The 25,365-nt window shown below is 39.0% G+C and overlaps 1 long non-coding RNA gene across 1 annotated transcript; it reads left to right on the forward strand.

The window, feature by feature from the left end:
• The first annotated feature begins 973 nt into the window (after window positions 1-973).
• LOC134163867 (uncharacterized) lies at window positions 974-3,852 on the forward strand. Its single transcript, XR_009964876.1, has 2 exons — window positions 974-2,261; window positions 2,576-3,852. It is a non-coding gene; the product is annotated as an uncharacterized LOC134163867 (long non-coding RNA).
• Window positions 3,853-25,365: the final 21,513 nt, after the last annotated feature.

A 25,365-nucleotide genomic window follows, 5' to 3' on the forward strand; every position in this document is an offset into this window, starting at 1 on the left:
AGTCACAGTCAAAGATCAAATTTAAAACTAAACCTCACAGTTTTGATCATTAGAAAATCCCAGCTGGATTTATCTTGCAAGAATAGATGTAGTAACCTGGCTGAGTGTAGTTCAAACACAATTACGTTTGGTGTACCAAAAATCACCTCTGTGTATTTGACAGCCTTTGTCACTTCCTGAGGCTGAAAATGACAGTTTGGGATGACTTTGACTGCTGAGAGGGAAGAAATTCTCAGTACAGTATGTGTTGTGTTGAAAGTGATAGCAGCATATAGAGAGGTAATCATTACATTTATAATTGACTAGATGTGAATTAATTTTACTGTCAATTAGTGTGGCTGGCAAAGTATTCTTAGAAGAGGTTGAAAACTCCCTTGTGCTTATAGTAAGGAGCAGAAAAGCTTATATATATTTTATAACTGCTGGAGTCTGTCTGCTTTAGCTTTGTTCCGTATCAATCAGGTAGACACCTCTACTCTCCGGTGATCACAAGTAGTAACAATGAAGACCATAACATGTTCTGGAGTACAGACAAGAATGAACCTGAGCAGACAAAAAACTCACCAGGTGATCTTCAAGGTTTACTTTTAGTCATAGGACCCTGAGCTTACAGAAGATATGAAGGGTAATTTTTATCCAAGATGAAAGTAAGCATCTAAAAACAGTTTCTAGTAAAACACGCTGCTGTCTGAAGTGCCTGAAAACTGCTTCCACACAAGGAGGGGTGTTCCACGTTTGTAGGATTCCCATGTACAAGGACTAGACACCAAACACAATATAAATAATTAAATGTTGTAGTCTATTTATTGACGTATTAATGCAATGCAAACATATATATATATTAATGCGAAGCAGGTTACGTACATACTGACCCCTGGTTGTATGGGATGCCGCTTAGCAGGAGGAGATGGAACATGTTGCCCGCTCAGAGGAGTGGTAGGCCATATGTTATCAAAGTGTCCCCCGAATCAAGATGCGAATCTGGCCTTCTCACCTGTCTTTCCCTGCACAGGTCCTTACATCTCCCCTCTGGTTGGAGTGGAAAATTACCAACATCACCTGTGCAACATCAGCGCACAGGTGACCAGTGTGTGAACAGATGTTTACTAGTATAAGACTCCCTTTTGCTAACAGAGGTGTTAACTCCCCTGTTTTCAGGGTTATGTTCCCACAACCAATGCCAAACAGTACTTTTCTATATTTATGTGTTTCACCATGGACCATTATCTGCTGTCACTGACACAAGGTGGGGAGAAGAGAATGTCATCTATTGTATAATTAAAAAACCACTTGTGAAACAAAGATGATATTCCCCTGAAGATCTATCATCTCCTGCCTTAAATGACTTGTAGAAAATAAATTCCAGTGGGACACAATAAATCTAATTAGGATAAAATATAATTTGTGCTTTTTCCTGGAACAGCAATTTTGATGTAGTATGTGTGATAACTGCAAACCTGGGCAAAGACTCTGAAAGCAACAAACAACTGTCCCCATGAATCTACCAGCCTTTTGTTCTTTAACCTAGGGCTTTCCAGGCTAGCTTTTTCAGGCTAGCACAGTGGCTATGAATGCCTGCATCTGTTATGTGTGATTACCTTTAGGGATCAGTAATTAGCAACACTGACAATCAACTGGGAATTTTTATGTGTCACTCTAAAGGTGTCCTGGGAACATGTACACAGCATTAAAAGATGAAAGCCAAGCAATGGGGAGGGAAACTGCAGTGTTGTTTGTAGTATGTTCCTTATTTGCTGTTGTTGACCTTGCACCAGCCTCTCTGTTGGTAACCCCAAGAGACATACTCAGATGTGATCCGGAAACATTCTGCGAGGAACACAATCTGAAGCCACTCTAGGCCTTTAAAATCTGATTTCTAGACTGATTGAATATGCTATTACCTTTGATCACTAGCATTCTGGCCTGCCGGTAAGAGACCCTGGCTGGAGTTTCCTAATCCATCCATCATTACTTTCTTGAGAGTTTATTCCAGTGTGATGCATTGGTAGGATTTCTCTGGACAGTAACGCAAGGTGTTTTGTTGCATTGTGTTGTATTTTCTTGCCCCCACATTCAGTCTCTATCTTCCTCATTTTGGATACACTGAATTCTCCCAGATCTTCAGAGGGGAGAAGATTGAAAAGGGAGATTGAAAAGACAACCTGCTCAAAGCTACCCAGGGAACTCTTATATGACAACAGATATATCTGTACCATGCACAGTCTCTGGGTACAGTAAGTCACCTTGCTGATTACCTGAAGGTATGTCAATACATCAGTTTTGCATCAGTAGATCTGTTTTTACAGTGGTGACTGCTATTCATCTTCATTTCCTTCCTGCCCCTCACATTCTTTCCCAAGTATGCAGAACATCCCCCAATGCAGCTGTAAATGGGGCAAAGCAAATTTTTTTTTTGTGGGGTTTGTTGGTTTTTTTTTTTGATAATTTTTTTTATATTCTGGAAGAAGATGGAGAATAACATTTATGTGAAAACAATTGCTTCCATTCAGCACCTGCTTTTCCCATAAGAGTTTCTTTTTGCTGAGAGATTGATTGAATGTTCTATTTTTCATAGGTCATGCCAGCTTGATGGTGACTTTGAGCAGGTTCAGGGTGGCAGAAAGCATCTTGATCTCTACATAGAGCCATCACTATACAATCCCAAGACCTTGAAGGCAAAGAATGACTGCCTCCTTATTATGGTATCTTAGAGGCATCAGTGATCATGGAGGAGAAGTTATGAACATTGAGAGATAAAATGGGTTGCAAAGGTTACAAGGTTGCAAAGGACATGAAAAAAAAAAACCAAACAACCAAGCTTTAAATATTTTATTCTCCTAATAACAGTCTCTCTCTCCCATCCTGATGAATGGGAATTTTTTTCTGCATTTTCACTTAGTTCTGATTGTTTGGTGTGGACCTGATACTGTGGTGCAGCTGTAAGAAATGATGCAAATTCCACTGATTTAGTGAAGATAAGGAAGGGGATGTCTACCTGCTTTAAGTCTAATCCCCAGCCCTCTCAAGCATGTGCGTTCTTGGTAGTGTCTGAGGATGTACCTGCTCAGGCCAGGAACACAGGAGTTATTTTCAAGACAAGAGGAAGTTAATGCATAAGACAAAGTACAACATTAAATATCAGAAGTGCTTTAGTAGGTTGTGGGTAATAGCAATGTAAGGTATTGATTCAGCATGCCAGAAATACTCTCTCTAAAAAGCTTTAACAATGCTAAATGCAAGAGAAATTTCCCCCTATCAGTAAAATGATGGCTTGTACATGACACCAACCAAACACTGCTGAAACTGCAGAAGAACAGAGCTTTGAATGACTGCCCCTACATGTGTTTTCCTTGGAGGCTTCCTACCCAGAGAGCAACTTCAGCTCTGTTTAGATTTGAGAAAGATGCAGCTATTGTGTGAAGCAATAGCACTCCAGTATGGAGTATAGATAATCTGTTTTCTACAGCCACATGTTTTAAATACCTTTCATGAGAATCGTCATTCCTTTTCACTGGATTTTATCATCAGTCTTTAACAAAACAAGTATGTGCTTCTAATGCTTCCCTGAGGATGCTTTAAAGGAGGAACTTAAACATAGAAAAGATCCAGGCCAATGTTCAGTCATTGCATGTGCATTAGGGTTTTTTGACTATTCGACGTAGTCAGAGGACATATGTGGGAGCCTTTTACTATGGCTCTGTGTATTGTGTGTAAACGTTAATTTTATTTTTAACAGATGTATACGAATTTTATCTCTGAAAAAATGTTATGCCCTGCTACGGGCACCCGCAAGTCAGATTAATGTGTTGAAGTGAAAGAAGAGAGAAGAGAGAGTGAAAGCACTTTACTCACCATGCTGTCCATGTCTTTCACTGGAGAGAGATTTAGGAGATATGGATATGGGCATGTGAGTTAGTATGATACCTGTACCAGGTAATCGAGGTTTCAGCCAGTATCTGTAAAGCTGCAAAAATCTGGTGCCCAGATCACAGAATAGTTAGGGTTGGAAAGGACCTTAAGATCATCTACTTCCAACCCCCCTGCCATGGGCAGGGACACCTCACACTAAACCATGTCACCCAAGGCTCTGTCCAACCTGGCCTTGAACACTGCCAGGGATGGAGCATTCACAGCTTCCCTGGGCAAAAGTGCCTCACCACCCTAACAGTAAAGAATTTCTTCCTTATATCCAATTTAAATTTTCCCTGTTTAAATTTTAACCCATTACCCCTTGTCCTATCACTACAGTCCCTAATGAAGAGTCCTTCCCCACCATCCTTATAGGCCCCTTTCAGATACTGGAAGGCTGCTATGAGGTCTCCACACAGCCTTTTCTTCTCCAGGCTGAACAGCGCCAACTTTCTCAGCACCTCATAGGGGAGGTGCTCCAGTCCCCTCACGATCATCCTCGTGGCCCTCCTCTGCACTTGTTCCAAAAGTTCCACATCCTTTTTATGTTGAGGACACCAGAACTGTACACAATATTCCAGGTGAGGTCTCACAAGAGCAAAGTAGAGGGCCAGAATCACCTCCTTCGACCTGCTGGTCATGCTCCTTTTGATGTAGCCCAGGATACGGTTGGCTTTCTGGGCTGCAAGCGCACACTGAAGCCAGCTCATGTTCATTTTCTCATCAACCAACACCCCCAAGTCCTTCTCCACAGGGCTGCTCTGAATCTCTTCTCTGCCCAACCTGTAGCTGTGCCTGGGATTGCTCCGACCCAGGTGTAGGACCTTGCACTTGGCATGGTTAAACTTCATGAGGTTGGCATCCGCCCACCTCACAAGCATGTCAAGGTCCCTCTGGATGGCATTCCTTCCCTCCAGGGTATCAACCGAACCACACAGCTTGGTGTCATCGGCAAACTTGCTGAGGGCTCACTCAATCCCACTGTCCATGTCACCAACAAAGATGTTGAACAAGACTGGTTCTAACACCGATGCCTGAAGGACACCACTCATTACTGGTCTCCAGCTGGACATTGAGCCATTGACCACAACTCTTTGCATGCGGCCATCCAGCCAGTTCTTTATCCACCGAGTGGTCCAACTCTCAAATTGATGTCTCCCCAATTTAGAGACAAGGATGTCATGCGGGACAGGATCGAACGCTTTGCACAAGTCCAGGTAGATGACGTCAACTGCTCTACCCCTGTCCATCAGTTCTGTAGCCCCATCATAGAAGGCCACCAAATTGGCCAGGCAGGATTTTCCCTCAGTGAAGCCATGCTCGCTGTCACCAATCACCTTGTTGTTTTTCATGTGCCTTAATATGCCTTCCAGGAGAATCTGCTCCAAGATTTTGCCAGGCACAGAGGTGAGACTGACTGGTCTGTAGTTCCCCGGGTCATTCCATTTTCCCCTTCTTGAAAATGGGGGTTATATTTCCCTTTTTCCAGTCATCGGGAACTTCACCTGACTGCCATGATTTTTCAAATATGATGGCCAGTGGCTTAGCAACTTCATTTGCCAGCTCCTTCAGGACCTGCAGATGGATTTCATCAGGTCCCATGGACTTGTGCACGTTCAGGTCGTTAAGATGGTCTTGAACCAGATCCTCTCCTACAGTGGGCCTAAGGTCTTCATTCTCACAGTCCTTGCATCTGCCTTCCAAGACTTGGGTGGTGCCGTCAGAGCATTTGCCAATGAAGACCGAGGCAAAGAAGTCATTAAGAACCTCAGCCTTTTCCAAATCCAGTTCTCCTGTTAGCTTCCGGAGGGGGCCCACCTTGTCCCTAGTCTGTCTTTTATTTGCTATGTACCTATAGAATCCCTTCCTGTTATCTTTCACATCCCTAGCCAAGTTTAATTCTAACTGGGCCCTAGCTTCCCTTACAACATCCCTGTATTCTTCCCAGGCTGCTTGTCCTTGCTTCCAACTTTTAGAAACCTCTTTTTTTCCGTCAGTTTCCTCAGCAGCTCCTTATCCGTTCAAGGAGGTCTCCTGGCTCTCCTGCTGCACTTCCTTTTGGTCGGGGCACAAAACTCCTGAGCTTGTAGCAGGTGATCGTTATCAAGGCAGGGAGCAGCCACCTCAGAACTGTGCTGGGTCAGTGTCCTGTGCCATCTGTAACCTGAAAGCAGCCACCTCTGCTTCCTAAAGGAAAAGGCGTCCTTTCCCCTCACTGTCACCTTCAGTTTATCATTCCTTCTCATTCTGTTTCTTACCTTGGGCTGTGTTCAGCTACGCTCACAACATCTCATTTGTTTTTCTTACATTATGACTACATCCTGCCCTCTGTGTTTCTCTCCGTGCCACTCTCCTTTCTTTGCACAGATTTATTCCTGACACATCTGCCTGCATCTGAGCCTAGAAAAGGTTCTTCAATTGATCACGAACTATTAGACTCCACATACGACACTATTTGTGATGTACCAGAGGCTTGGGCAACCAATCTGATATAGTAATCTTTAAAATGAATAAGAATGAATGATTATGCAAATATTTTGTGGCATTAGATAGCATTGCTTTAGTGAGAGATAGAAAATTTCATGCTGATTGATTTTCATTGATTGCATGAGTATCACTTTTCCAAACTCATAGAGGCTGAGGTAGAAAATGATGAATATTTAAGAAGAAAAAAAAAAAAAGACTCTCACCCACTCTCTCCCTTTTTAGAACAAGCACCTTAGGAAAAAAAGTGATTAGTTCTCAGTTTACCTTTTCCTTAGCATAACAGTCTTCCATTTGAGGCTTAATGTGATCTGTTCTAGGATGCAAAAAAATAATGGAAAATAAAAGGAGCATAGCAAGAAAACATATTCAAAGCGAATAATTTAAGATCACATCCATTTGTGCATTTGTATCACATTTGTGCATTGGATCACATCCAATGGCATTTGTAAAGTTTCCTCTAGTGCTCTAATCATACCTCAAAAAGTGCTTATTAGAGCAGTTTAGTACAAAACAGAGTATGCAGGTGTTGAATGGCTTCTGTTATATTTTTAAGAAATGTAGTGGTAACTGGTTCTCCTGGCATTATTGCTCATATTTAATAACTGTTTCCCAATTTAACATATATTTGACAGCTGAAGAGTGTGCATATAATTATTACCTTGTTAAAATAAGTTTGAACAAGAATGAAGAACAAAATAAGATACTTTTAGGACAGAAACCTAAGCTTGTAGTAAACAGTAGGGCATTCTATAGTGTCCATTGGGGATATAACTAGTAAAAAGTTGACGCTGAAAAAGAGAAGAATTGGTGTTCCTTGCCTTGAAATGTCAAAGCTTCTGCATTCATGTATTCAAAATTAATGTTGTCTAAAAGCAGTTCTGATACTTCAGCAAAACTGGTCATTTGCTTACTACTTGGACTGTATTTAAGTGTTGATATCTTTTGGCTGGGCAAGATTTTGCTGGTCAATTCCTTATTTATCTTGGAAATCAATGGCAATGATGTCACAGTTCCCTCCCTTTAACCCAAAAACCTCTCCAAAACTAGATGCTTTATTGGAAAGCCTACAGTCTGAAATATTAATCTTACAAAATATAACACATAGGCTTAAACCTAAGGTACATCCAAATTTTGAAGAGTCCCAGCTGTATCTAGCTCCCTTTTTCCCAAGCAGTCAGCAGACTTAATGCCATCTAGGAATTAACTCTTTCTAGACTGTTCTCCTCATTCCTACACATTAACATTCGAGTCTACTGTCTTGTGCAGCTAGATGAATTATTTCCTGAGAACATTTCTTTTGTTAGTGAAATTTGCCCTTTTTGCATGCGTTATTTTTCCATGAACACATCGTAATTTGCATTAATTAGTTTATTATTTGAAATTATTTGATGAATAGTTTGTTCCAATCCTTTTCTCTCATGTAGCTAATATTGAGTGTTTCATCCCAGTGATTTAACATTCAAACTGTGTCCTACTATATCACATGGTGATTGTTTCTGCTCCTGCTCTGGATAACACAACTCAATCAAAAAGAGAGAAATGTGGTTCATGGAAAGTTTTCAGAGAAAAGTTCTCTTCTTTTATTATTTTCCACATTTTTTTTTTTTTTTTCTGAGAAAACACTCTGCACTTTCGTTTTTGTGCAGTGTTTCTTCCTTTTTCTCAGTTTCAAAACTGCAAAAGCATGGGGAAAAAAAGGGATTTTTAGAAGTCTCTTGTTTGTACTCACTATTCAAGGAGATGGAGTAAAGTAAACTGGGAATTTTTTTATTCAATAGTTAAACATTTTCAGCTGGGGACAGTTTTTCATCAAAACATATTCTTTACTATAAAAATATTTCTGACAGTCCAAGTTACACTTTCTGTAAACAGCTTCTGTATCCCCATGAATTATGCTTCACCAAAACCCCTAATATTTTGCCATATTAAGTAAAATTCTTATGGAATTAAAATGTTCTTACACTATATCCATTTGTCTGAAGAAAGAAAATAGCATCAGGCTTACTGGAAATATATGCACAAGAAAGAGTAATATTTTGGAATTCAGAAGCATGATCATAAACCCTTTCTGCTTTGTTTGGAGTTCTGGTCTCTTGTTCTAAACTTATAGTAAATTTTGACATATAGTCACCTTATTTCTGCTAAAATATTGATATTATATCTCTGTATATATCCAGGCTGAAAAAATCATCTTGGGTGACACAAAAAGCTGTAGTGTTCTGTATATACTCATAAATATATACTACTCCAAAAGAGCAGAATGCTACAATCATATATTAGAATAATAATGAAATCCTTTTTATTCGAATGTTAATCATAAGGGATGTTGAGAACTAGCAGTTGAGCACTTTTCTAGAAAAAAAGAAAAAGGGGGGGATGAATGGGTAACGAACTCCCTTAGACATTGATAATAAAAAGAAAAAAGAAAAAAAAGTGCAAATATTCCAGTATATAATACGCATTATAATTTTAATTAAAGAGTTCAGCAGATTGCTCTGGGAAACCATAGCATGACTGCTCATGGCAAAATTGTGGAGGGGCAATAATGGGACACAAATGGGAAAGCAGAAAGGAATGGCAGTATAATTAATGTCATCAGAATGTTTTTATAGAAGATAGATTCTGACAAGCAAACCATGTCATTTTTGATATCTTGGATATGTTCAGTGAAGGTATCTCTGTGATATATTATATCTTAGGCATTTTTGAGACTAGCATTATGTTCTGATGAGGACATTAACATTAAACACAATCAAGACAATTCACAGAAGGAGGGCAGTGACTGAGTTGAGAGTAACTTGTAAAAATTCAAGTCACAGGCCCATGGATTACTTCCTGGGCAGCTGCTGCTGTTTATTCTTCACGCAGTCTAATCTATGGGGACTGCACCTGTGAATACTACAATTGTGAAATTTTTGATGACATAGAACTAGTGAATGAATAATAATGATAAACTGCATATGGTATAGAGACTGCTCTGATCACTTACAAAGGTGAAAAAGCATGTACTTCAACAAAAAGGTTTTTGTGCAGTTACCATACAAGGTTATGTTTCCAGGTATAGAAAGTATGTAAATCTTAGGAAACTGGGACTTCATCCTTGGAATCAGTAACTGAAGGTCACCAAAGCAGTGTAACAACTGAATATGAGTGGGCAACCTGATGTAGCTGAGGCTTAATACAGCTTTGGAAGAATTACTTGGGAAATATCATGCATGAACAAGGGAGTACTATTTTTGCAGTTGTCAGGGCACAAAGAGGGAATTGCATGTTTCTTTCTAGCTATGTAAATTGTTTCAGTGAGTTATAACTGTTATGAGTCATGACCTCTGGTATTAATGATACACTTTTGTTTTGAGTTCTAATAGTCATCTTTCAAAAAAGCTAATGAAGGATTGAAAAGCAATCAGAAAAGTATAATAGTGTGGGGTTTTTTTCCTAGGGTGAAATCAAGAAAATTTAATTCATTTAGTACATCAAAGAGAAAATTAAGAGGTGACAGTGGGAAGAGATGGCTTATAGTAGGTGGTATTTTTGTCAGAAAGATGAATCCATGAGATTCAGGAGCTGGAAGCCAGACCATTAGTAAATTCAAAGACAGTAATTAACCAGTGGAACAACTTTCCCCCAGATATGATGAATTATGTGTTACTAGCAGCTTCTAAATCAAGTCTCAATGTCTTTATAAAAGAAATCTTAACGCTTAAAATAAGATAAAACTCTCCAGAAGTCACTTAGGTGAGATTTTTTTGCCTACTCTGTAAAGGAGAAATAGATTTCCACTCTTAAAATCTATCCCTGAAAATTTCCTTTGTAGTTTACACATGCTATCAATATTTAAGTCTTTCAAATTATTTTGAGATGTGTGTGCAAAAGACACTGTATGTCTTACCAGACGGAATTCAAAGTGAGTTAGAGAGCAAAATAATTATAATTGGATTAGTAACTAAAAACAAAACAAAGCTATTGACTTCCAGATATGCCAATTCTGGTTTTCACAGCTGGAACAAAAACGGTATTTCTGTTTCAAGCAGATACAGGTGAAATATCAGCTGATGATAGATGTGGTCACATATGTTAAGTTCTTTACCACCATAGCTCCACATTAAGAAATTAAACAGCATGTCTTTCTGGTGCACCAAGTCAAAGAACCTGAGTGATGACAACTATGATCTAAAGAATCAGTATATGCAATTATATATGCTCAAACAGTTTGAGAGCTGTAGACCATGTGGAATTCTTTTCTCATTGACAATGAGGCAGGCAGCATTGCCTCACTAAATGTAGTCTGTTTTTATGGTGAATATTTCTGTCCTGAAATGCCACAGCAGGGTGTTTGTATTGAGAATGAGCTACAGTTACTTCTGATCAAAGTAATGGCTTAACACTGGATGATGCTTTATCATAAAGCTCTTGGGCTTATATATTTTGTTCCTGGTTTGGAGTTTAGCATTTTAGTCTCTCTGAAACTGCACACTGCATTTGTTAGAAAGGTTAGTAATATGCAAGAATTCCAGTGCCCAAACATTTGTGTACTTAGGGACAACTGGAAAATACTCAGAATCATTTCTCTAGATCTCTATTTTGCAACTCAGAGAAGTCTATTTAGAAAAGAGAATGGGTAAGTCTGGATGTGACAGCAGACAGCAAGTGCTTGCTTCATCTCTGTTTCTGAGACCTCACAGAACCAGCTGTGACTATGCTCTTTAAGAAGGAGAGGAGGGGTTAAAAAAAAGATGGAAGGGGTTGCTACCAGTTAACAGGGCTGCCTGGAATATCATTTTCCATGCCACTGGTGATCTCTCTAACTGAGGGGTGGAATGAAATCCAGCTAGTCATCTCAGGTTTCGCCATTTATCTGTGCCATTGTCTTACCTTCTGGGTGTGCAGAAATGCCTAGAAAGAAGCAGCTGAGTAAGTGAGGTGAAGTGACAGAGAGCAACTGCTTCCCATGGCAAAAAAAACCCAAACAACCAAAAAAGACAAAATGTCTCCTTTTATCTTGTTTCTGTCCTGACTGTTGTGTGCACAGCTGTGATACCTTTTTCCCTTCATTGCTCCTTTAATTAAAAAAGCTGAACTCCCTGCTTCTCTGGGCTGGGGTACACCCGTAAGAAGATATTGTTTTTCGATGAGAAGCATATTCTGCTCATTCATCCTCTTCAAAAAAACAGAGTTTGTTTTCCCTCTGTTTGTCAATCAACATAAGAAAAAGAAAAAGAAAAAGAAAAAGAAAAAGAAAAAGAAAAAGAAAAAGAAAAAGAAAAAGAAAAAGAAAAAGAAAAAGAAAAAGGTGTGGGTTTTGTATTATTTTTTTTTTTTCCTCCACCTTTTATTAGTGCACTAGAAACAAATAAGAAGACAGAAAGCTCCAGGCAGTTTTAATATGCAATACTGATGTAAAGCTGCAGCAGATGTATGCCTTAATTATGTATGCCTAAATGTTAATGAATAGACAGGCACATTTAAGTGAGCAGCTCTGAGGGTGTGGAAGATGGGGCAATAAAAGACTTTGATGTTGCCTGGGTAGCTTTAAGAACTTTTCTGTCTGTTTCTGTTTCTTGTATCCAGACTGGATGTTCCCATTACTGTGTGGCAGCAGATCATTTTGTATCTTGCCAGTACAGTGAGAGGAACTAAAACGTTATTCTTCCCTTAACCATCCTTCAAATTGCTTCATGTCTTCAACTCCAGGGGAGAGCTTGCAAACCTGAAGTGGCAGAGATCCATAAGGCAAAAGTTACGGCAAATCTTAGGTGTTGGGAAAGTCAAGGGATAAACTGGAGAATATAGAAGGTGCACTGGATGTGGAAGGAACAGGTAAAGAGTACAAGCAGAGATGAGAGGGGTACGAAACAAGATGCAGAGACAGGAAAACCAAGAAATTAATTCAGGCACTGAGAGAATAGACTGGACTGGACTGGATTGGACTGGAATAGTTGGGGTTGGAAAGGACCTTAAGATCATCAAGTTCCAACCCCCCTGCCATGGGCAGGGACACCTCACACTAAACCATCTCACCCAAGGCTCTGTCCAACCTGGCCTTGAACACCGCCAGGGATGGAGCATTCACAGCTTCCCTGGGCAACCCATTCCAGTGCCTCACCACCCTAACAGGAAAGAAATTCCTCCTTATACCTAATCTAAACTTCCCCTGTTTAAGTTTTAACCCATTGCCTTTTGTTCTACCATGATAGCCCCTAATGAAGAGTCCCTCCCCAGCATCGTTATAGGCCCCGTTCAGGTACTGGAAGGCTGCTATGAGGTTTACACACAGCCTTCTCTTCTCCAGGCTGAACAGCCCCAACTTTCTCAGCCTATCTTCATATGGGAGGTGCTCCAGTCCCCTGATCATTCTCGTGGTCCTTCTCTGGACTTGTTCCAACAGTTCCATGTCCTTTCTATGTTGAGGACACCAGAACTGTACACAATACTCCAAGTGAGGTCTCACAAGAGTAGAGGGGCAGGATCACCTCCTTCGACCTGTCATCGGCAAACTTGCTGAGGGTGCACTCGATCCCACTGTCCATGTCATTGACAAAGATGTTGAACAAGATCTATCACAACACCGATTCCTGAAGGACACCACTCTTTACTGGTCTCCAACTGGGCATTGAAGTCATTAAGAATCTTAGCCTTCTCTAAATCCAGGGTAGCCAGTTCTGGTAGCTTCCAGAGAGGGCCCACATGTTCCTAGTCTGCCTTTTATTTGCTATATGCCTATAGAATCCCTTCCTGTTACCTTTCACATCCCTAGCCAAGATTAATTCTAACTGGGCCTTAGCTTTCCTAACCTGGTCCCTAGCTTCCCAGACAATCACCTTTGACCATACAGGTAAGCTAGTGTGCAGAATGGCTGATCAAAACCAGCATAAGCACCCAAGACTAAGAATACCTGTGAAGTAGGGTTAGGGAGGCATGTGTAAAAGAGAACTAAATTTTGTCAGCTAAAACCCCCAGAGACATGTGGCATAGTAATAAGAGTGATGATAGGTTTAAAAACTTGCCATGATGCTCACTGGGAGGAACACATATACTATTCAGTCCATATAAATCTCCATGGATATATTTTTTTAGGGTAGTTTAACATCTAAAACCAGGGGATTTTCATTGCCTGTCTTCAGTGCAGTATTACAGATCTTATTTATGGACTAAAAGGAGCTCTAGGCTCTGCTGTATTCCCCAAAAAAGGCTTTTTCTTTCCTGGAGTTTATGCAGCTGATGAAGATTGCAGGTCTGGTGTATGGTATATCCTGCAAATCCCTGTAGAAACCATGTCACTTGTCAAGGCAGTGAGAGGAGTCTGAGAGGAGGGCTTCAACAGAAGGAGATACTCATGAGCACACAAAGCTTTTCTTCACAGAGAACTGAGGGTCAGAAGCTCTGTTTTGGAGGATTTGTGTTTGTTTTCTCAAATAGGCAATAGGAAGCTTTGTGCATATCCTTCGTGGTCTGCAGCAACGGACCTTACTGATGATTCAGAGACTCAAGTCCTGTATCACATGTGGATTGCAGGCAGAAATAGCTTCTGACCTCGTATTTCTAGGGATGCATGCTGATGAAGTACAAGTATTCTTTCTTTGTTAATTCTTTGGAAATATATTTGGATTAACTTCTGTGGAAATACATTCTAATGTGGGCTCTAAGTATTTGTACTGATAGACCAGAAGGCCAGAGTGTCTTTCTATTTGTCTGACTGCCTTGCCTGCCTACCTGTTTATTTGCCTTTTGATCTATCTATCTACATTTTTTAATCTTCTAGTCGTGCAGACAGCCTGTGTCTTCTGCTAAATGGGGGCTCCCCTTCTTAACAGCCTGTCTGTTTGAAGCCAGTACTGACTTCAAACAGTATAACAAAGGAGTTATATTTGGGATAACAAACCAACATTTTTATACTTTACAATGAATGAAGGTCTCAGTGCCCTTTGTAAAACGCCTAACCTCCAACACACCCTCTCCTTCCCCTTCCACTGAATTAGCACCTACCCATGGCACTAATACCACCTTGCAAATACTGGAGCAGGGAGTACCTCTGCATATTCTGAGGCCAACTTTTAGCCTTTCAGGGACCAGAAGGAGCTGCTGGGTCTTACGCTCAGAAAGGATATGGTGACAAATGTAGTGCAGGATATTTATATCTGGTATTGGGAAAAAAAAGCCAGGAGATTTAGACAGAAATGTAGAACTAGCTGGTAAACCAGGGCTTCATCCTCTGTTGCCTGACACTATGGCATTGATGCACACCTGGTTTCCTCACCCCTGCCTGACATACGGTGTCCTGAATCTCACAAACGGTGGCTTGCTGCAGGACTGGCTTAGTGTGGAAGCTGAAGTGCAGTGGCATGTGGTGGCGGTGCTAAGGACACACGTGACAGGTACTGACTTGCAGGCATAAACTGGAGCTACACAGGATTTCGAGGCACATTTTTTTTTACTGAAGTAAAAATATCTAGTAGGATGTATGTCACATATTTATCATGTCTTGCATGATAATCTTGTCCATATAGAACTTCCTAATAACTAATAATGAGTCACAAAAAGTTTACTACAACCTCCATTGCTGCATTACTACATTCTTCTTTGTTAATGATACTTCCTTTTTGAAAAAGTCTTTTATTTGTGCTTACTACTTAGTATCAAACTCTGACAGTTCACAGAAGTGATCTGGCAAAAGGACAGGTATTACGACATATTGGCTACTGCTAATTAAGCTGAGTCACCTGCGCTCATTAATCCTGTGGTTTCAGTTAGTATCATTCATTTTTCAGCAGAGTGAAAAAAAAACCAAACTAATGTTCTGTACAGATACATTGCAGGTAAGAGAAATCCACTGTTTAAAAAAGCATTTTCCCTTCTCCTTTCATCCCCAGGCCCTTTATCAAATGTGTAGGCAAGAAACCAAGAGAGAAGTCTCAACTAATTGATTGCTATATCTTTTCTCCTTCTCCTTTTTCTCTGGAATTTTCACAGCTGATTCATGCCTAATGCTAAAGAGGTACCTGTGATATTGTCTTGTGGGAGAAGCAGAGTGACTATTGCAAAACTAATGCATTTTGTCTGTAAGGGAAATAAAATCTATAATGGTTTAAAGAATCTGCCAGAGAAAAAGGACAAACTGGGATCCTTCTAGGACCTTCATCTTCAGCCAGAATCATTTGAGTTCTATTTAAAAATGCAGGAGGAGCATTGACATCTAGTATTTGTTCCAGTATTTTACTGAAGAGATTTAATGGTCCACAACTCAGTTTGAAGTGGAAGTATCCCCCAAATAATTGTATATAAAGTCTTTTTGAGACCAAAGTCTATATCTATGGTCCTTTGGAGATGCAGCAATTGATTACCTGTCCAAGTCAATGAGCATTAAAACTCAGAGATTCAGAAGTACGTTTCACCGTTACAAAACCTCACCCCTGAGACCACTGATGCATGTTCACTGGTACATGGTGAAGTTCAGTATATAAATAAAACATCTTGTTCTGAGACCTAATTGAACTTTTGTAACATCCAGAGAACTGTAAGTTAACACCTTTTGTGATGGTGGTGGTATGCCTGGATTTGTACCTCCAGTGCATGTCTCAGTTCATGATGGGCATAAAATATGGGATTTTGGAGGCACTTATTCCTTTGTCTGCTAATGCTGTCGTCCTTTGTCTTCTCAAAGCTCCTTTCAAACTGAAGAGCCCTGCCAGTAGTATAAAAGAATCACTCCATTCCCTCTAAAATGAAGTCAGTTCAGCAGCTACTTTGTAATTCTCTGAAAGGCAGGAGCTGCTTAAGAGAGTCAATAGTTTATGACTGAAAATGAGAAAGAGCAGTGTCCAATCACAGCTGCATATGATGAATAAACTGCAAGTGGTAGAAACTGGGACTAAGCAGGGGAAGGAGTTGATTCAATCTTTTGGAAAATAAAAACACTTTGAGGAAATTGCTAATTTTATGAATTTAGAATTTAGGTCCTGCATCTTATCTGTGGCACAGTGTTTATTAACAGTAAGTTAAGGGATTGTTGCACTAACTGAAATGGAAGTGGATAATTTCTTGGAAATTCAATATCATTACTTGAATTTAATTTCCTTTTCTGCTGAATCTCATAGCTGAGTCCTGATGATTAAGCAAGATTTCACTGGATGGGAGCTCAACTCAATAGGTCTTCTAATTCTGAACCTTAATTAAGGGTCTGCTGTACCTACCTGAATATATCCATCATCCCTGAAAGGCATTTGACTAACTTGTCTATAAAAATCCTTCAGGGGACGGAGATTTCAGAGTCCCGGATGACAATGCTTTAAAGTACCACTGATGTCCAAGCAACATTTCCCTATCATGTTCCCTTCTGGAATTTCATATATACAATGTCTGTGAACTGTGTAGCACATGCCAATAAATGTCATGCCTATAGAATGTCCCCACAATAAAGCATATGAGCAGCACTGTTGCTCAAAGCACACTTTAAAAGTCCTGTGCTATAAAAGTACCAAATTTTCTGCACAGTACTGACCATATTCACCTACTTCTGGTTTCTCTTTAGCTTTTAGCAATAATAAGCACATAGCCATAACCACTCTTGTTTGTTTGAGAGATCAAGTGAAGTTATCTTTCTTTCTGTAAGAAGGGTAATGATGTGAGAAAATAAGTATTGTAATAGCTAACTTCAGTATAAGGACATCAAGTATTTTGTGGTGGACATTTTTTTGGGGTGGGGGAAAGGTAACTTTGTGGTGCATGATGTGTAAGTTTGGAAATCTTACAAAAAATGTAGCTGAGATCCACCCATCTTGTTAAAAAGGGAACAAGGACAGTCTGGGCTAAGGGCTTGTCAGCCTCCTCTTTCACCTCCAAAAAGTTGTAGACCTTGTTCTGATGATATAACGTTTCCAAGGACACAGTGTACTAGAAGGTAACTTGAAGAAGCCGGCATGAATTAATGGGGTGGAATGACTGAAGTTTCGGACAAAGAGAGAAAAGTTTGTTGTTTGCAAGTATGTGCCATTTAGTACAGGTTTCTACACATTGCTCCATGAAGTCCTGCTAGCCAAATTGAAGAGAGATTGACTAGGTAGTTGATGAGATACAATTCATAAATACACATGGAAATGTGCATGAAATGCATGTGAATGCATCAAATAAATGTGACATACTGCCTTTCTTTGAAGTGGTTACTCGCATCTGCCCTTTGCTTCCTGTCTACCGTGGCAGAGAAAAGTTACGAATTTAAAGATAACTAAAGGCTTTGCTTTAGTAGAAGAATCACTTGATTATTAGTATAAAAATGATAGATGTATATATGTTGGTTTTATTCTTTAAATATAAAATATTCCTATGGGTTTGTTTTGTTTTTTTTTTACATTTCTCTTGTTCAGAGTGCTAAGGTAATCAGCAATTTCCATAAGTGCACTTACACTGTGTCATGAGTTATTAAAAAGCAGTAGCAATATTGCTTCAGAAATGTTTTTTATGAAGATAAAATCACAGACAAGATCTTTTTCTATAATTAAATACATGAATTTTAAAAATACTGAAAAACAAGGATAACGAAAAGAAAATAAGGTGTTTCAGAAATACATTGAGGTTTTGTGGGATTTTTTGGTGTTGCTTTTGTGTTCTTGTGGGTTTGGTTTTTTTCTCTTCTGGAATTACTATTCCTTATCTTTCCTATGAAGTTAGTGCATGAACTATTTAGTGTTTCAGAGTGAGTTCTATCTTGAGCTGATCCAGCCTTCCCCTGCTCATTTCTCCTCTTGTTTTTTAAAAATGAAGAAAACCTCAGCAGTTCTTTGTGTTCTCATAGGTCCTGATTTGGTGAGTAGTTAACTGATTCTGTTAAAACACATTGAACATAGTCATTATCTCACTGATTCATCTGGATTATTTATATGCTTAAAAGAGGTATAAATAGGATTAAATATATTGATAAATCAGGCATATACTCTGCCACAAAGTTTTAAGCTGCTGTTTCAGTTATGAAAATTTTGGGAATTCCAGTGCTGTGGAAACACTTAAAATTACTGTACATAAATGGATCTGTATGGACCTGCTAGAATTTTACTTATTTGGTAATAGTTTCAGACTTCCACTAGTCAAAGGAAGGAGGCAAACCATCTCTGAACTCTCTGGTTCTTCATAAATTCTTCTTACAGCCAATGGAAAAGTACTTTAGTTTTGATAGTTAATCTAGCACAGAGAAAATGATTCTTTTTTATTTATTTTGCAATTATTTCTAATAACTAAAAGAATTTTACTTGTTTAGTATTTTGATGGAGCAGGGGAAGCTCATTATTAAATCAGACTTTCAGCTTTATAGTTTGATGACATTTTATCACAGAATTCTTAATACGTAATTGTTTGTGCAGCATGGGAAAATAGGAAGTGGTAGTGAAAATTTAAATGAGGTTTACTTTGGGAGATGTTTTAGTCCCAGATTTCCCACCTGAACTGAAGTCTCAAATAGTTTGAGGAACATCTATTGAGAAATATTAATTCATTATCTGACCACCAAGGGAAAGATGTTTTGTTTTGTTTTGTTTGTCCAGGAAAACGAATGTTAACTACGTATCACTACACTTATGGCTTATCCACTATTTATCTTTAAGAAGGACCTAGAAAAAGCAATGTTAACTGGTCTCCAAGGGTAAAAGAAAAGTATAAATATGAGGTATAACACAGCATTAAAGCTTCTTGGGGATGAGAGTAGCTGATCAGAGAATTCACACAATACTCTTTCCTGAAACTAAATCGAGGAAGTAATTGAAGCTGAAGTTAGTAGGTAATTTTTGACCTCTAGAGGTGGAAAAGATCAAGAAATAGTTTTCTTTTTCAAACAGGTGCTACTGGTCCTTAACCCAGGAAACACAAAGATTAATCATAATAAGAGGAATGATAGAGTCAAATGTGCCTGCTATGTGACAGCTTTGTAACTGAACATTCCCAGTTAAATTTCTTTTTTTTTTGCTTTCAAATAAATGGAAGGATTTTGACTATTTGGGATTTCTGGAAACGATGCTGAAGAAGCTTAGAAGCTCTGTCAAAGGTGGATTTCTGCAATGGTGAAAGTCTGCACAGGTGGCCCTTCGATATCCTCCAATTTTGTGGTCTTTTAAACACTGTTTCTCCTACAAAGACTTCATGTTTACAGTAGGTCTAGTGAGAGGCTGAGCAGACAGTTCAGTTGTGTTCTTTCCATGCAAGTTTTTGGGTCTGGGAAATTCCAGAGTAAAATACAATGTGCCAGGCTGAGGAAGACACCAAACTTTGTGCTCTGAAGTAAAATCTGAGAGGAGGTGAAATAAAGGAGGAAGCAGAATTGAGAATTTAGGACTGATAACCCTGAAGTCCAATATTCTCTCTTAAACTACCACACCAGCAGCAGAATTGGTCTTCCTCCTGCCACACTGTTAAAGCTCTGACTCTTCATACATCAGTCATGAACTGAAGAGAAGAACATGAAGGGTGTTAGTGCATTCAGTCATCTCTACCTTTGCTATTGCTACTAGCAGAAGAGGAAGAGCTGGAACTGCTCTTAAGTGCTTTTACCTGGTTTGGCTTCTTTGAGAGAAATACATCTTAGCTGTTCCTCTTCACCTCATGATACTTCAGAATTTTGTTTCCACCATCCCTCCCAGAAATATGAAACTTATTTGTTCTTGTTTTACTGATCTAAGACATGTAAGGTCTAAGTGATTTGATCAGTGATGCATAAGGAAACTTATGCTAGAGCAAACAGTTAAATCCAGCGCCCGTATCCCAAACTATCTTGCTTTCCTGTAAACAGCTGTTTCTTAGTGAGTTAAGAGACGGAGTCCTGTTAGCAGCCATGAAGCTGCACAAACCAACATTCATTGCCAATTTAAACAAATTAATTGCAGTGGCAGAGTTCCATCTGTTTGCTTTGGTGGTTTGTTTTTTTTGTTTGTTTGGGTTTTTTTATTTGTTTTGTTTTTTCTAAATCCCAGGCATCCCAAACTCTAGGAAATAAAATGAAAATATATATCCACAATTAAATCCACTGATAAGAGAAATACTTCTATAAAGAGATCCAGTTCACTCTAAATCTTGGGCAGAGAATTTATGTGCTTGGCAGAGGACTTGCTCTTCACTGAAAACCCTGTTTGCTACTGTCATAACAGTGTGAAACACACAAGATCAGGGTGAGAATGAGTTCAATTTCCTGTCTCTGATCTCCTAATATAGCCAATGTGATGAAGGTTAATTAAAACTGCTGTCACTTGACTGATGTCAATATGCAATATCTTCTCTAGTTAATGCCACAGCCACCACAAAACAACAAAAAACAACAACGGAACAAGCAGCCAAACAAAAATCCGCCCCCCCCCAAATGCAATAAGACAGCTTCTGTGAGTTGCAAGTCTATGTCAAAGTTCTGTTTATCTCCCAGCTGAGTTTCAGGGTGACTAGAGGCAATCTGGATAAGGTTTATTTGGCCCGTAGCCGAGTATGCTGACCATTGGGATGCTGCTTAAAGAAGCTCACTGACATCCCCCTTCTTTTTAAAAGCATATATTGAGGAAGAGAAACTGTCTCTTTGTAAAAAAAAATAAAACTGCCAAAGCTGGAAAAAAGATGGGGAAAGTCCAACTAATGTAAATCAAAACCCAAACTCTTGACAGTTGTTTGCCACAGGAAGAGTGCTTCCAATTCAAATCACTGTGGAGCATTTTACCTCAACACTGATCTGTTGATGTTTGACTAAAACAAACTCTCTTCAGCAGAAGATTAAATATCAAATTACATTTTAATATGAAGATTATTGCAGTGTCATCAGGATCAGTTTCTACATTAACACATGCTGCTGGCCAGGAAGAGCATTCAGTCAAACAGAAATTCTTAGGAAGGAGCTCTCCTTCTTCATCCTCCTGTTGCGCTCCAGAAGAGAGAGACTTTTCCAGAACTGCAGCAGTGGGGCGGGTCTCCATCTGCACATTCATCAGCTCTGGAATTAAGCAAGTCATGGTGGAGAATAGTCCTGGGTTGACTGTTCTAGAGCCATAGGAGAGGAATGGTACTGTTCTTTCTGCAGGATGCAGCTGCCTTTCACTGACCTGAGTGAGAGAATGATACTCTGGGAGTTTTATGGAAGCCAAAAGTATTTTTCTGTGATGACAAGTGCTGAGAGAAAAGAAAGTTTGATGTCCTCACTAGTACATCAGAAAGAATTTGCATCTCCAAGCAGCATTAAGGACTGATTTTTATTGAATTTTCTCTTTTCTGTATGTTCTTGTTCTCTCATGCTTTTCTGCTCTCAAGGGGGATTCAATGCAGACTTTTAACGAGGTGAACTCTGAAATAGAAATCACAAAATGATTCTCTACAGTACTTCAGAATGGGGCAGAAAAAAGGAGTATGCATGGAGAAACAAGGAGTCAGCGTTGTCTAAAGCCTTAGGGGTGTATGGTTCAGTCTAGTTTGCATATGAAAAATTTTCACAAATATATGATTACAGAACCACATATTATTTAAGACAGCAAGAATATCAGCACACAGTTATCCACATGCCAAGTAAATATTTGGTTGCATAGCCAGTTCAGAACAGAAGTCAAAGCCGTACATTTTTCTCAACAAAGTTACTGATTCAGAATGGGACCTGATTTACAGATTTAGTAGCTTCATTCTGCCTCTCTTCTCACAAGTTTTTGTTTGTTTGAAAATCTATTTTGTTTGTTTGAAAATCATATTACTATGATGTCTTTTCCACAGAAAAGTCTGTTTCATAGCAGTGCATCAGACTGTATCAATCTTGATTAATCCTGCTTAATCTCCAGTACAGCTGCTGACTTTGCTCTCAGTTATATTCTTTCTTCTATTTTTTCAAAGTCCAGTTAAATATTTTTTTCTGTTTGTCAGCTTTTCTGGGGTTATTCTGATCTCACTGTGCCCTAGTCTCCTTTACAACCATGCACAGAAGTTTTCTTTCATAAAATGTTGTTATTATTTCTTCTGCCTCCTCCTCCTTCACGAGGCCAGATCTGGGTGCAGACTTATTTGGTATAAACTGAATTCATTGAAGGTGGGCATTGGTGCTCTGTCACATCACCAGCTGCTGCCCAAAAAGAAACTTCTGTACTCCTGGCTTTGAAGGCCCTCTGAGAGGGCCATGGCTTACTGCAATGCATTATATTCTTATATATACCCTTTTTTTTTTTTCTCTTTTTCTACCTCTGGTGTCTAGGTATTTACATGGAAATGAAATCTGATTCTGGCTCCTCTCTGCTGTCTGCCTCACAGATGTATATGTTGAATACATTTGACAATCCAATCTCTCCCTTATGTGGTCATTGAGAACTTGCTCTTAAGGTTGTAAAATGAAAATGTGGAATATATTTATTACTTATTTTTACTTTTTAAAGTCACCATCTTCAAGCTTGTATCAAGTTTTAAACCTTACCTAATTCACATGCATAGAAAACATATTCTTCCACTGAGAAGTTGTGAGCTTAGTGCATTGTGGAATTCCAATTACATAGGTATACCATATTTAACTGGAAAATATCAATTACTCAATCAATTGGCAAAATACCCTACTAATATCCAAATGACTAGGCTCAAGTTTTTTTGTTTGGCAGTAGATTTTCCTTTGCGGCCTTTGGGTAACTGTCGACTTCTATCACTCTGCAAGAGGCAATTTCACATCAAAGGTCTGCTACCTCCCAAGGGCATTGTAAATAAAACACACCACTGAACATGAGCCTTTGAGAGGTGTTTGTGAAGAGGGATTATCTAATTAGGCAGATAGATGGAGTTAATAATAATTTGCAGACACAAGCAATGACATACTGACACTTCTAGCAATCTCATTCCCTGTAACCTACTTTAGTTCATAAAAAAAGATTAAAGTGCCACAGTGAGCCATGGAGAGCCTGTGCTTCTTTATCCTGCTCATTTCTGAGAGTCAACCTCCTCATCACTGCTTGATTTAAAAGAAAAATTGATATATATGATGGGTTGGTTTGGATAAAGGAATGTTAATCACTGGCTGCTTTCAGTTTATAAAGGCTGCTGCATATGCATAAATTTTTGGTTCACAAATATACCATTATACTTATAAAGGTAAGTTTGGCAAATTAAAATTACAGGTGTTAGGTTACATGGTTTCAGTAAAAAAAAAAAAACAACAAAAACAACAAAACAAAAAAACCCCACAGTAGTCCAGTGCAACTGTCAGATTTGAGGATTCTTTAACAAATACCTGAGTCAGTTTGTTGAGCCTGGAGGAGCAAGTTCAGTGGGGGTTGCATTAGAAAAAAAATATCATCATGCTGTGGCTGCCATGGCAGTTTCACTTGTTCTTTGGAGAGAGATTATGCCTCATATGGAATTTCCTGCAGAAGTCAAACAAAAAGTCAGGCAGTAATGTAAGGTAAAAAGTTCAAAGGGAAGTAGAGACAGGAATGGACACAGGCAAGAAAAAGTATGAAAATACCATGAAACCTGTGAATTTAGATGGCCAAAGATAACTAAATGAACTAATGAGTTCTTCTTTTCTTAGAAATGCTGTATTTATGTTTGTTTTTTTCCCTCCCCTTTAGATTGCTGAAGTGCTAATTAAATTTCTGCTTCTAATGCTGGAGATTCTGAGAAGAAATATGTCTGAAATGAGGACAGGAAGGAAGAAAACAGAGATAAATACTTGTTATGAAAGGCAAGCTTTGAAAAAAGAAGAGTGAATAATTCTAAAGACATTTAAAAAATATATGTTTGAGGCAATTCTGCTAATACAGGTTTTTATACATTGTTCCCCCCTCTCCCCCTTTTTTAAAAAGTAGCATATTTAACAAGATAAATACAATTTGGACATGTTTATAAAAACTCTTGTGTCATGGGGCTTTATTCCTCCTCAAAAAAATTGTATGAGATCTTAGAAGAAATAATAGTGTTCAGTACTGGAATTATCTAAATCACACTAGTTGGAAACACAAGGAAAATACATACTGTTAATTTACTGGGCCACCACACAGGATGAATTACTGTTTATATGGTATATAACTATAGTGTTAGCCAGGGCTTCTAACACCTATAGGGACCTCTGTGCAGCAGCCAGAACTTGGCAGCACCAAACCTTTAACAAAGGTGACAGTAAAGAAGAAATTTGGTTTCAGGCTGGATGCTTTTCACTTGGATACAAAGAAACACAGCATGTCAGTCTTCAGCTGCTGTTCCATGCCCTAGTCCATTGCTGTTCCCCAGATGCTCCCTTTTTCCCTGCTTCAAGCTGTCCAAAACAATCAGTTTGTAAATTAAGCTGAGAAAGCCTGAGCATTCGCTCTGCCTTGTCTGAACAGTGTATTCACATGTATGGTATTCATCTGTAGATCATAGAAATCATTCAAGTGCCTAAATTTCCTCCTTTAGTCCTTACAACAATCAAAGAATCATGTACCTTCTTTATGTGAGACCTTATTGTTGCTCAGCTGGGTCTGTTGCTCAGCTGGTTTACTGACATCCTAAACCAGCACAATCTCTCACCATGACCTATTTCCTGATAATCTCTGGGTGATAATGCAGTTGTTTTTGTTGCCAGGAGATGTGGTGGTTTATTTACTCCTTCCCATTTTGTGATGTGTACTTGGCCAAAGTCAATATCTGTAACTGGGAGATGACTGGATATTTGCCATCTTTTTGCCTGCAGAATTGTCTCTCTCTTGCTTAATATATTCATTGTCACATTTCTTATACCGCATTATTTCCTCCACGGATACAGAGGCTTATGCATGTGTCTGGGAATTGTGTTTCCCTTTGACTTATTAACTAAGCACAAAGGTTCTGTCCTCTTATTGCTGTCTTTATACACGCAAGTCTTGGCATGTTTCAGCAATTCCAGCTACAACTCATTTAGGTCTGTTTTCTTTTGAGCCTTGTTTGTTTCACCTTATTACTTTCACAATAACTATTTTTAGGTTTTGAACATTCATTTTTACTGAGGTTTTTTATTCCTCATGTGTTTTTTTATGACCTGGT

This window comes from Pezoporus occidentalis, unplaced genomic scaffold (assembly GCF_034315485.1).
Source record: "Pezoporus occidentalis ecotype Australia unplaced genomic scaffold, CSIRO_AGI_Poc_V1 ctg209, whole genome shotgun sequence".
NCBI lineage: Eukaryota > Metazoa > Chordata > Aves > Psittaciformes > Psittacidae > Pezoporus > Pezoporus occidentalis.